General features: G+C 38.5%; 1 long non-coding RNA gene across 1 annotated transcript in view; it reads right to left on the minus strand.

The window, feature by feature from the left end:
• Nucleotides 1–13772, minus strand: part of LOC129770533 (uncharacterized) — a 127648-nt gene that overhangs the window by 41939 nt on the left and 71937 nt on the right. The gene's annotated exons all lie outside the window — the stretch shown is intronic.

The raw sequence follows: 13772 nt of genomic DNA on the forward strand, positions 1-13772 counted from the left end.
GTGTTGGGCGACGAACGTGTTAATTAGTAATAAACTCATTTCTCATAGTACAACCAATCAGTATAGATGTATACTTGTTTATCTAAACACGAATAGAACAGTGTCCACTACCAAAGGACTCTCTATGAGCCATTTGGTATGGGGGTCAGTGGAGGGTGTTAAACAAAAACGATAGGAATACACTCCTCGAATTCCATATTATGGAAACGAAGTACTCACCACAACGACAGAAGCCTTTCAGTGTGTAAAACTCTTAACGGCCTATCTCTTCCGAGATATGTTAATTAGTCCGAATGCACTCCGCCAAAATATCCACCCTGAGTGTGTACGGAGCGATAAATTGAAGATATTTTATCGATTCTCCTCTCACATCCACTCCGCACAGAAGCTACCGCTGCCCTGCTGTCCTGATAACCACTCCGTTGCGCTCATGAGCTTCGACAGAGCGCGCTATCACGATGAAATTTCTGTGTGAAATGTTTGTGTGCATCGAAAATGGAATTTTCTGTCCATCCGGTCGGGTCCATCCAGCACCAGCAACAACTCTTTGGAACCGCACTCGGACCAAACTCGGGCTGCTACTGCCGCCGCCAGCCAACCAGTGTGTGTGTGTGATTCTCGATAATTTATTTGGCTGGTGAGTCCCCCGGCAACCTTATCGCGCGCGGCCCAGTAATAAGAAGACCACGGCGTGGCGGCGGCGGCCGCGGCGAGAAGAATGCAAAGATGGAAGTCATTATGCACATTACCACTGCTCTGCTCTGGCTCGGAGAAGAGAACGATGACATTACTCCTCGCCGATGTTAATGTTTTCGTTTGCTGCTTCTTACCAAGGGCCATTTTCGATGGAAATCGACGGGAAACGGACGGGACAGAGGGAAACAAATTTGCTGAAAGGAGCGATTTTTGTTTCGATGGTTGGCAGCAAAAAAAAAATGCGACCACGCAAAGAGCAGCAATGCTTTTGAGAGATGAAAGATCTTACGACCGATGAGGGATGCTGGGGGGATGCGCGGCGGTCCCACTGGTACGAACGCGGTTGCACCAGTTTGTAGTAGCCAGAGAGAGCAGTTGTAGAAGTGTACCACAGAACCACCTCATCATGCCGAGGTTTCGGGACGTGAAGAGGCCGAAAAAGAAGGACACAAACCGGCGAAGCAATGTGAACCGCGGATGTTTGCACAAACGGACCAGGGCGAGGAACAGAATCTCCTGAGCGTTTCGTTTACGCTCAGTTGAATAAATCATATAAATAAAATCTTTAATAAATTCTGACATAATTTCAGTGCTCTGGTGTGCTTTTTTGTTATTACTTTCGATACGGTAGAGGCTGTAGCGCAGCCAGCCACGACCACAAGAAGATGATGGTTAGCAATCGAAAGATTTCTCGGATAGAGTCTCGGTGAGGTTGTTTTCCCGTGCGTTAAACATGTGGTAGATGTTTATCGGGTACGCTTGATTGCAGTAGTTTCACGTGCGGTGGACCGACCTCCTGGTGGGGCGGGATGCCGAGAGACAGAAGTGCGGGATACAAGTGAACGGTGGTGCGTTTGACAGTCTTAACCATGACGAAGTGGTTGTGGATCTGGCGAATCTCCTCGTCCGAATGTTGGGAGATAATGTTGTTGACTAGGTCAAGATGGGGGTTAGTAGCAGATGTGAACCAAGGCATAATTTCCTCTTCCTACACTGTATACATATTCAATATCATTTCTTTACATGAACACGAGTTTTGAGATTCAAGAATTAGATTTTTTTAAATGTTGAATACAGTAGTAATATTTTAGTAGTACTGCTTAAAAGGACGATCGAAATGTTGACGTGTGAAAGGAATTCTTTATTTATCATATTCAGTGTTTCACTTTTTATCACGATTATTTATACACGTCCTGTCTAACAACTGATTATGTTGCATTATTGGAAAATGTCCGACCAAGGAGAGAATTTTTTCTATATCAATAATTACGGCTACAAAAGTTTTCTTTTCCTCTATGGCCTGCTTCTATTTTAGGAGCAGCAAATCGATGCAAACGAATTGTATCTTCTGAATCCAAATTTTTCATCATATCATCTAAGAGTTGCTAATTGATTACGATTTTCCATTTCTTCGTACATTGGTAACATTGATCAGTTAATCTACGATTTTCTGGCTTTGATTATTTTCGATTTTTTAGGTATAGATATGACAATTGATTTCTTTTAACTATGCAGGTATTCGCCACGGATCATCGATTAATTTACTACGTATAATAGTTGCTTCTTGCTAACGACAAAAGCATCTACCAACACGTTTTTGATAACATTTTCAATTATTGCACAGTTTCTTTTATTAACACGTTGAATGACGTGGGTCAGTCAGTTTTCATCGGCAGGAGTAGCCGTTGTTACACCCATGTTTTGGAGGCAAAATGTAGAAAATATTTTGAGATTTTTGAAAACATGCAATAAATGATCATAAAGAAGAATGTCTTGAAAAACAAAGAAATGTTTTCAGTGATAAACTGCTTTTTTCTATTTATTCCTCTTCCTTTTCTTCTCCCATCCCGACCTAATGTTAGAGACGCTAACTACTTGGCCACGTAGGGTGGGGCGGGACTAATTGGTCATACGAGTGAGTTGGTCAGTGACGATATCTTGGAATCCGAGCGTCCGAAAAATTAGCAATCTATGGATGAAAAATAGCGAATTGCTGATACAATAAAATAAGCAAACTGGAAAAACTTTTTATTAAGTAGATTAGAAAATACGGACATGGTTCCGATTTAGCCAAAAATCATTCACGGTTTGCGCATTATAAAATGTGTTCTAAAACTGTATCTTTGTCGGTTCGTAGAGACACAGCAAGAGCTTTGCTGGTCGCTGATGCTTTGCAAGGACGTATAGACTGTCCCGTTCTCTTGGAAAAAATCAATATCAACGTTCGACCTCGAGCTCTCCGAAATAATTCGATGTAACGACTGCCTGTACTACGCATGAATTATAGCATGTTCGGTGGATTTAGTGGTTTGCAACGACTCTTTAAGGCTGTTCGACTTTAATCTATCCCGAATGCTTCTTCGTCGAAGATTCAGTTCTTTTTTTAATGATGAAATTGCCATGTGATAATTGGTTTATGTTATGACTTTGTGACGACTTGTATGTAATGCAATATTCGTATTTAGAAGTAAGCTACATCATTAGGGCCTTAAAGCCCAATGATGAATGAACAAATAAATGATTACGAAAACTGGTTAATGACCATGAAAAAATCGGCTCAAACGTAAAACAAAGGTTTATTGTACGTATTAGCTTTAAGTGTTAATGGAAATCGCTATCAAAATTATTTTTATGGAATTTTCATGAATATTCTTTTTCATATATAGAGGGGCTAGTTGGTCACACAAATTGCTCGTTCGAGAGAAACGCATATAAAGTTTTCAGGTATGCCGTGTTTTATCACGCAAGCTATAAATAAATATAGAAAGCACATGTTTTTAGCACCCAGTGTATTTGAAACGAGACAACCACCACTGAAAACCACTTGCAATATAATTGTCATATTTATATTTTTTGCTGTAAAATTTCCATTAAATACAATAAACGCTATCATTGAATATCAGAACTCACAATAATGCATTGAGTAATGTAGCACACCTGGAGGCTATTTCTATATACTTTGGGGCGAACGGTACAAATGTCATCAAAACAAATGCAAGCGGTTGTGCGTCGCAGGGATGCCAGGTGATTTTTCCAAAAGTCTTAACATGGTACGAGAAATTGTCTTCACCATAATATCGGGAGAAAGTTCTTCACACAAAAACGGAACTGTAATAACTTGTTTATTTCAGCTTTGAAAGTTTGGTTGTAACTCAAACCTTATCCATGAATCTAATTGTAGAAAAGGTATGTAACCGGAAAACCTTCGATTTATGAAGTGGTCGTTTGAAAGATCTACGTTAATCTATTGCATGGTAGGGCCAAAATAATAGAAATCCAATGTCACAATCATTCGCTAATGTCTTCTAGAGACAATATGTATTCAAACCGCTTCGTTCGCTGAGACTTTTTTTTGACGATATTTTCGGCCAACAGTTAAAATTTCATGGAAATAATATCTTTTAAAAATCCACGTACGCTATCATACTGAAATGTCTTCACATAATTCATAATGTATTCAAAATGTCTTCACAAAATAAAATGTCTTCAAAATGAAGACATGTCTTCAAACCTGGCATCTCTGGTTCACCACAAAGTGGAAGAGAGACGAAATCGCTAGAAAAGATTGCCCGACTAACTTTCAACAACGATGCTAATTTGAAATGTTCTTAGAGGCGAATGAACTGCAAAGTTTAAAGCCTATTAAAAACAAAGAAGGAAGGAAGGAAATGTTCTTAGAGGCGAATGAACTGCAAAGTTTAAAGCCTCTTAAAAACAAAGAAGATAAGATAAGAAATGTTCATTAGAGGCGAATGAACTTCAAAGTTTAAAGCCTCTTAAAAACAAAGAAAGAAAGAAGAAGAAATGTTCATTAATTTGTTTTTTTTTTCTTGCTACATTATATTAGTTAACTGTTTCTGTTTTGATTTAATTGATAAATTTACAATGCAGGAAACTTCTAATGGAAAAACGCTTATTATTAGGCTCAAAAAACATGCCTATTATTGAGCAACTTACCCTGTATGTGGGGTTAGTTGGTCAATTTATTCTAAAATATAAAAACGTCAAATAATAGAAAAATGTCAAATAATTGATTCTCTGGTTATTTTTCGTTGAAAGGGTGAAAGGTAAGCTTCATTGTGGTACATAACATTCTAACGCAAAACTTCATACTACAAAGTTATAGCCAATTTATTCAAAAATGACCAACTCGCCCCGCCTTACCTTAAACCACGACTTTTTTGCTTCTCATGTTCATTAGCAGGTTTGCCAAAATGTAAATTACGGAAAAATGAAAATTGTCGGCGGCGTTAATATGTAAGCACTAGTATTTGTAGTAAGTAAATCTAGATATAAAGTAAGCAAGTAAATGTAATATTTTCTAGTAAACAAATGAGTATGTTTTTATATTTCATGATTTTTCTTTACAATGAATAATTCCAATGGTACAGATTTTTTTAAGAAAAAGTAATGATGAGATAGATTTTTTACCTTCTGGTACAGATTAAAATGTGGCAACACTGGTTGCCACATTTAATCCTGTCAAATCTTCTGAAAACAACTGTACATCTATATTTTTGGCAAAAAAATCTGTTCAAAAAATCTGTATGAAAAAACTAACGGAAGAAATGTAATGAAAGGTTCACTTTCATTTTGAATTTATTTTTCTTATTTATGGATTGTTAAAAGAAAATCGAGAAAATCAATTTATTTTGCTTTCGATTTTTTCGATCTTTTTGTAGATTGCTATCGACATTTCTTTTAAACATAATGTAAACATTCGGATCGGTTGCGCATAACGTCACTGAACCTTATGTTGACATCAATTACAGGCGAAAGGTTGTTTACTAGATCTGGCGCCAAAATCAACAATCGGCTTTGATTAAATGATATTTGTTTGGCACGATTGGCGTTCATGGGATCATTGTCAACTGAGTTCTGGGCGGTTGTTGAATTTCTAATTTATGTATCAAATTATCAAATTAATCAAATAAAACGATTACCTGACGGTAGAGGATGAATGCCCTGTGGGCTACATGCTGGGAAACGAAACAAAATGCTTTTGATATTTGAAAGAGAAATGAAATTTGAAAAGCTTTTAATATTTCAAAAATCGATTCGACAAAGATCGATTCAGCAAAGATCAATTCTTTGGTACCGTTTTAATCAGTGGATCGATCCCTACGTCGTTTAGAAAATCGATTCGGTAAGATCGATCTTTTTATGAAGATCGCCCAATCGTATTTTGAACTACTAGACCGATTCAGATGATCGACATATCAAATTAAAGCCTTCTTCTTATTTGTTATTTATAGTTTACATGGTTTAGAGACAAAAGGTGCTATATTTTTTATAATTTATCTTGAAAGTTCTGGTTTTGATGATTTTCCTAGTTCGGCAGGGCTCAACGTGTTAATTGTGGCCAGTACAGGACCATGCACATTTTATTCAAGGCATACGAACTACGAAGAAGCTATTCTTTGTGTCGTTTTGTACAGTTCAAATGGTTGATTGATGATGCATTCTTGTCCTCGCGAGAACAATACACAAGCTGATCATATGTCGCAGTTTAATGACGCCTGCCTTACCATGGCTCGAGAGAAAACGAAGTTCCTCTGATGACACATAACAGACAGTATAGGTAGAACAAGCGATATTCGCTGCTCTGAGTATAGAGAAAGACTGACAAGTACAACAACAAGTACAACAAGTACAGTACAACCAGAATTGAATTAAAGTTTGAAATAAAATCACCGAAATATTTGGTACTGAAATCTATAATATTCTCAGATTTCCTTTACTTTTTCCATGTTTGATAAATCATCCAAATTATTAGGTGGTTAAAATATCACAGATGTTATTGAGGAGTAGAAGAAAACATAAATATGCGATTCCACAGTTAACTATCCAAATCAGGCGCAGGTCCCCACACTGCCATTCTACACACATAGTATTTGAGACATAGTATTTGAGTGATGTTCTGTGCATATGATTTCGTACTTATCTGGGTTTAAGTAAGTACAAACCTGAAGTTTTCACGAGATTTACGATAACTGAATCATCATTACTAACGATAAGGTGTTCCTCGTATGTTTTACTCATCGACATCTGGGACTATATATTTTTTGAAGAAAATACGGAAATATTTCTCATTTGTGCTTTTATATAGTCAGTCGAATATGACCGTTTTTGATCCGAAGAAATTGAAATAATTGGAATACTCTACTCACATTTAGCAAGTTAATAATATCTAAATTCCACCCAAAGTTTATAAAAATTCTATAAGTTTGTTTTCTAAATTTCCGTAGAATTTCGACATTCACAAAATTCATGGGAATTATATGAAAATAATCAAACATCGGTTATCGGTTTTTTTATATTATTTGATGCAATAGTTCCATTTTATATAAACGTAGTCCCATTTCAAAAGTGTTTGATTTCGCAGTTTAAAAATTTCACATCCCACTTCGGACTGTCCGAAATTAATTTTCATTTTACTGATTCCATCTGACAACCCCTTTTATAGAACTTAATGTTTCATTACAAGACATTCGCCACTTCCATTACACTCAAAGTAATCTGCTACTTACGAGACGCGCAATAGTAATATTTACAGTGCATCCATCTTTTTAATGATACGAGTTTTATTTCTGCGCATGAAAGCGGCTATCGGAAATAATTCTTACTGGCTCGAGAAGCGCTTTTTTTTGACAAAACCCGTAGTGAACTACTGGTTTTGCATATCCTGGTAAACCATAATCGTGCGCAGAACTGCGCAGCAGTAGCGTATCAACAGCGTATCGAAACTCTTGGATCTCTAATTAATTTATTCAAATCGGACTGATTGTCTGACCGGTTTTTGAATTCACACACCGCGCAGCAGAAGCAGAAGCACCATCGAAACAGCCACATTTTAGGATGAAATGGTACAAAAATATAAACCGCGTCTGGTGGAGACTTTTTCGTGGCATCCTCTTTTCCCACACCTTCTCAGCGTGTGCTCTCAAGAACTGGTTCTGCACAGATTAACCCACCACCAAAAGAATCCTCCATCGATTTAATTTCATCTGTTCGTTTCGTGCCGTTCGCACCCACAGTAGACCTAGACCGGGGCCGAACAAGAACTTTGGAAGGATTCCAAACATCCAAACACACACAATCCAGACTAAAAAATAAATAAATCGTGTTGCACGAATCTTATGAATTTATGAGATAGTTTTCGTGGGCTCTGAAGTTAATTTCATCTCCCCCCGCTTTGCCCTCCCTCAGTTCACTCTGAATGCAATCGCGTCTGCGCTGCCGCGCTGTGAGTCTGCCGTGGTGATCTCCGAGCTGTCTGAACGCTCCCTTCTGCTCCTCCCTGCTAGGGGAGTTCGGGTTGAGTGTCCTCTCCGCGACCGCTGCCACGAAAAAGCAAATATTTTGAAAGCTTTGGAAAATCTTCCCAATTCGTGCCGTCGTCGGAGCTGATTGCCTCGAGATTAGGGGCTGCCGCCTAACTCTCGGTGGTTTGCAGTGTTTTTTTTGTGGTTCGTTGTTTTAGCCTTTCGACTCTGGGTGATGAACGAAGTGGAGTTGCAGCTCCATCATGATTGTACCGCGGAAGGCGATCGAAATGTAAAGAGGAGGAGTTCTATCGGGAAGAATCGTCTAAAAGTTGTTTGAAAACAAACGAAACTTTTGGCGATGTTCAAAGTTCCAATAGTTTCAAATGGCGAGACCTGAGAATATAGAATTTTTTTCTCAAAACATACACAATGGAAACATCATTTGTTAAAAATAAAACAAGTTAAGTGCGAGCGCCATCTCTTGCTCACGTCGCAAATTGAAATATCTAACCTAGTCACCGAAAGTTCACTTGTCTTGTCATCCCAGAAACCTTTATGAATTTTCCTTCATTCCCGAGCCAAGTGATAATGGTAATGAAAATTAATGGCGATCGTAAAAATGGCTGTCATCGGCGGCAAACCGGCCGAAAAGACAAATGAGTCGCGGCCGGTGAATACTCGTTTGATTGATTTCCATTCCGATCGATCCTTGTTTTGAACGAAACAGAGAAATCGAACCGAACGGCGAGCGACAATAAATTAGGCTTAATTAATTTGTGATAATTCCTGTTCGAATGCCACGAAACAATCGGTGTGACAGAGTCGCTCCCTTTCCACCGGGCGAAAGGTCGGAAAAAGGGAGAGGCCGAAAATAACTTAATCATCATTTGTTACCGTTTAAACAAATTTCGTTGCTTTGTCTTTGCGTTGCTCCCCAGGGGAGGGCAAAGGATGACTCAGAAGTCGTAAATCAAAGCGCGAACTGTTGCGCTGCATTTGGGGGGCAGCAGCAGCAGCAGCATCCCTTGCCACGCGGCGCCTGTTGAGTCGAAAGACAATGAACGCCAAGTGTGTGTGTGTGTGTGCGCGCGAGATAGAGAGTAAACAAATTAGGAAGTATCGTAGCACAGTTGGTGGGTGGGGAAGCGAGTGTTGCGTGTGCCATGCAACACTTGTAGGAGAGGTATCGAGTTCGGTGTGACATCGAGTCGAGTATTGTATTAATAAATCTTACGTGATCTTCCTACTCCATTTATTTCACTTCCATTTCATTCAAAGATTAGGAAGCAACACTATTGTTAAACATTAACCCTTTCGCTACGAGCGTCATCTATAGACGACATCAGGTCCATCTTGTTTCAGGAGCTTTTTTCCAAGCTGCGTTCACTCATTGGGAAAGACGATAATTATAGCATTTGGAATTAATTCAGTCCTAGCTGCACCAAGTAATAATCGGAAGGGGCAATATCCGGTGAATACGGAGAAAGGGGTAGGACTTATAATTTGGGCCGTTTCAAGTAGTCTAGTGGCGTGGGGATCATTCACTAGCGCCCTTATGTACATGGATCAATGTTCTCCAGCCGAAGCAGACCAGAGCAAACCTTTAAATGTGACAAATTCTGTCGCTTGTTGAACATTTGGCTCAATTTTGGTTCTTTTAAAATTAGTTTTTCTTACCAAATTTAGAGTTTATTTTACTATTGATTAATTCCCATCAGTGTATTGAGGTTGTAAATTTTTCAATAATATATTTTATTAATATTTAATTTAATATTTTATTGTTTTTGCTATGCTAGAATCTAATTTATGATGTTGTAGTCAAGCGAATTCATTATAAGCAAATATTTTTAACACATTACAAGGACAGCGTTAAACGAAGTTAAACGAAGGATGGTTGATAAGCATTGTAACATCTTAGATGTCCATAACATCTTGTTTCATAACGTTACATTCATTAGCCTCCTAATGGGGCTGTGTCAAGCAAGTATTGGATTTGAAAATGTTTTCTCAAGATTTCGCTCCTGAGATATTTGTTATTTGTGTCAAGAGAAAAAAAATCGTCTTCTTTTTTTAACAAAAGTGTTACTTTAATACTAATGAATGGAATGTTATGACACATGGTTTTAGAATGCATCGAACTTTTAGAATTAACTCTTTATCAAAAAGTTGACCCTGAAAACCGAAAAATGACCGATGGTTTACGTGGTTTTATAGAATCAGCTGAAGAAGGTTAATTCATGATTCATTTCTGACGTATCAAACAAATCTTTGAGGATTTTCGATTCGAATGGTATTCAATGCATCAAAATCCGTTATGACCAGGAAAAGCTATTTCATAAAAACGTGATATATCTTCAAATTTGGTGACTTGTATGACAGTCGAGTTCTACGTCAAAAATGGTCATCAACTAGGAATTTGATGACGTTTTCCCACGAATTGATTGTGAAGCTTAAAAAGTGAAAACATATCTGTGGTCTGCTTCATTGTTATTGTGGTTTGACTTACAGATCTATCGCACGGTCTTCCCATCGGATATACTCGCACCCGATGAAAAGACGAAGATTAAGGGTTCATTTGCCATTAGCTAAATTGACCGATACCGAACCAGAGAACGAATAACGCATCATTACCACAAAATTAACGTCCGAACCTAATGTATGTGGCGTTCGAGTCTGAGTTAAAACAAAAAAAAATACAGGGAGTTGTGCAGAAAACACGACCGCATTGTCGACGTAGGACTACGAAATTGTTTCAGTTAATTTGCCTTGTACAATCGGATATTATTATTTCAGAGTGAAATGAAATTTGAGAATTTCGAGAAATTCGTTTGGGACGGATCAGAGGCCAAAGACCGTAGATATTCCAATATAAACACGAGAAGCTAGATATTCTCCTGTATTCTTACACCGATATGAGAAACGTCACACAAAAGTATAAACACGAATAACAATGAAAAGTCTAATGCTGCTTGCAATATGAGTCAGAACAAGAACATGATCTTTTAAATATTGTTTGAAAATTAGGTCGCGTTCTAAAGGTTGCTCCTGTTGCCAATTTTCGTGTAACACAAGCCAACCAGAACCAAACAAGCGTCCAACATAGCATGTGCGTTACTCGCCTGTTTTTTGACGACATGGATGTGTAGGAACAAAAATAAACAGAGCAAATTTAGAGAAAAATGAAAACGCTTACAGTTTTCCTCATATTCGAACTAAGAAAATGTAGAGCATATTTAACAAATATTACGGAGTACCGTAGCAGCAAATATAGTTATAACCGTTAACAATATTTCATAAAATCGTGGCCTGTTTTCTGAGCTGGCACCCTTGCTGAAAAACGTAGTTCTACGTTAGAAAGTATTGGGTGCGCAACTTAATTCGTTCACTTTTCAAAGATGGCTCAAGGTGCTATGAATAGTGGACGGCGACAGCTAGTTTTAGCTGAACCGTGAAGTGTCAGCATGTGTCAACCAAATATTGTATATTGTCTTTGAGTTTCGCACAAAAAGTTCAATTTTTACTGCGTTGAAAGTAGTCAGTTTCGTTGCAAATGAACACTATTTGCGTAGAGTTTTGTTTTTCTGTTGCCATCAAAAGAAAAGTGTAGCTGAAGTGCATTGAATGCTTGTGGAAGTTCATCATGACTCTGCACCATCTAATAGATCTTGTAGGGAATGGTTTGGACGATTTGGAAGCGGTGATTTTAGAAGAAGTTTGAAGACGTAGAATTAGAGTCATCACTCCATTAAAATTCGTTTCAAACGCAAACAGAGCTTGCAGAATTATTGGGAATAACCCGACGAGCTATTTCAAAAAGAGTCAAAGTCGCAGAACGCATCCAAAATCAAGGAAATTATGTTATGGATTATGGAAATTATGCGATTTTCCATGTCCGAAACGTGGCTTGAACGGCACAAAAGGAAGTCTTTTTTGCATCACATCGTTATTGGGGACTAAAAATAAATCCATTACGATGGTTCAAAACGCAAAACGTATGTAATACCCGGCCAACCAGGAACCACAATGTCGGTATCGTACACGATGCCAAAGCATTGCTCAATAAGGTGTGATCCGCAATGAGCGATTTTAATTTTTTTTAATATACAACTGGGAATTCGTGTTTTTTTTAAGAAAATGCTTTATTTATCATCTAAATTCATATTATAGGAATAGGCCTTCAGTTCACTTAGCGAATTCGTTTTAATGTCATCAATGCTGTCAAACGGATTCCACGAAGCGGTAATTTGACATTCGGAAATAGGAAAATGGTACAATGTCTCGGTGTCTCGTCACCAGTAGCATTGTGTTAAATGAACATGGGATAAGAATTTGATCGTTCAAGCATGTCTTCCACCCAGTAGAAGAAAAGCTTTGATCTCTTTTGGCACTAGTCGTGCAGCGCATTTTTTCCATGCCCACAACATCAACCAAAACTGAATTTCGCAGTTCAGCGAGATGATTTAAAATAACAAATTCCCGGTATATATTTGACAGAATTTAACAGCATTCCTCCTCCTTTGACAAAAAACCAAATGAATAACTAACTAAATAAAAATTCACGTTGATTGGGTCGAGTATATAAAAAAGATATTCATTTTTCTATATGAACTCGAAGACAGAAAAAGTAGACAATATTTTATACTAAGGCAGGGTTGCATGTTTTCAGTCCATTTAATTTGAACAAACTAATTATTAGTTCGAAGTGAGCTTCTTGAATAATGTTCCATCTTAAAATTATTCGAATCCTTCGCTTATGGTGGTTTATAGCTTACCCGGAGGTTCATTTAAAGCTGGTAAGGTTATGAGATAACTGCACCATTTGTTACTAACAGTGCCAAAAAAGTACACCTCAACATTTTCATTCCATTGAATGTATTACGAGATGGAGCCGATTTCTTGTATCCAGAGTTAAACCGACTCAAGCTTTAATGGCACGATTTATATCTCAATAACAGAGAAGATGGTGGCAGGCTGATAATAGCTATGATTACTCCGCACACTATAATTCTAATAAACATAATTCATTCACAGCCGAAGCGAAGCCGCACCTTGGCTCCGTGGCACGAATCCGCGCGCCGAAGAAGAAACTTCTATGTTGTTGTGTTGTGGGTATGACGTCATAATCATTTCCATTTTTGACGATTATATTCAGTGGGGAGAACGATGTGTCGGCCAATTTATTTGATATCTGTAGGTGGTGAGAAGCTCTGTTCCGACGACGAGAAAGTTGGGGATTTCCGCGTTACCCCGCGAAACCACCCCACCGAAAGTCGATCAATTGAATTGAATAGAATTGAATTGAGAGAGAAACCGCCACCGCCGCCGCCGCCGCGGCCACTTCCAAAGCTGATGTTGCCGTCAAAATAGAAGCAGCGTGGAATAGAGTAAAAAGGCGAGCACCGCTCGAAAGGAAATAGTGCAGTAGTAATACCTCGCCCCGCCCGCGCATTGGCCTCCCTAGGTTCCGTTACTTCGAACCAAGAAAAGCCCGCGAGAGACGAGAGCATGATTATGCATAATATCGACCGTGCTGAAAGGAAATGAACGGAAAAGAATTACCAGCAATTGTGAAGCATACCACGTAATTTTCTACCGTAGCCCGTGACCCGAACGAAAAAAAAAACCGGGTCGAGCAATCGAGAGCGGTACCACACCATCTGAGAGTCTGAGTTGTCTGAGAAAGAGGCCAAAAAGCGCGGCTCGCGACGCCGCTAAACTGTCCCGGAAAAAAAACGCTACCAAAAGGAGTGATCCTCTAAAAATCGTCCGAAGGAAACTGACCTCATTCCATCATTCAGAGCAACAATG

Source organism: Toxorhynchites rutilus, chromosome 2, assembly GCF_029784135.1.
Source record: "Toxorhynchites rutilus septentrionalis strain SRP chromosome 2, ASM2978413v1, whole genome shotgun sequence".
Lineage (NCBI taxonomy): Eukaryota > Metazoa > Arthropoda > Insecta > Diptera > Culicidae > Toxorhynchites > Toxorhynchites rutilus.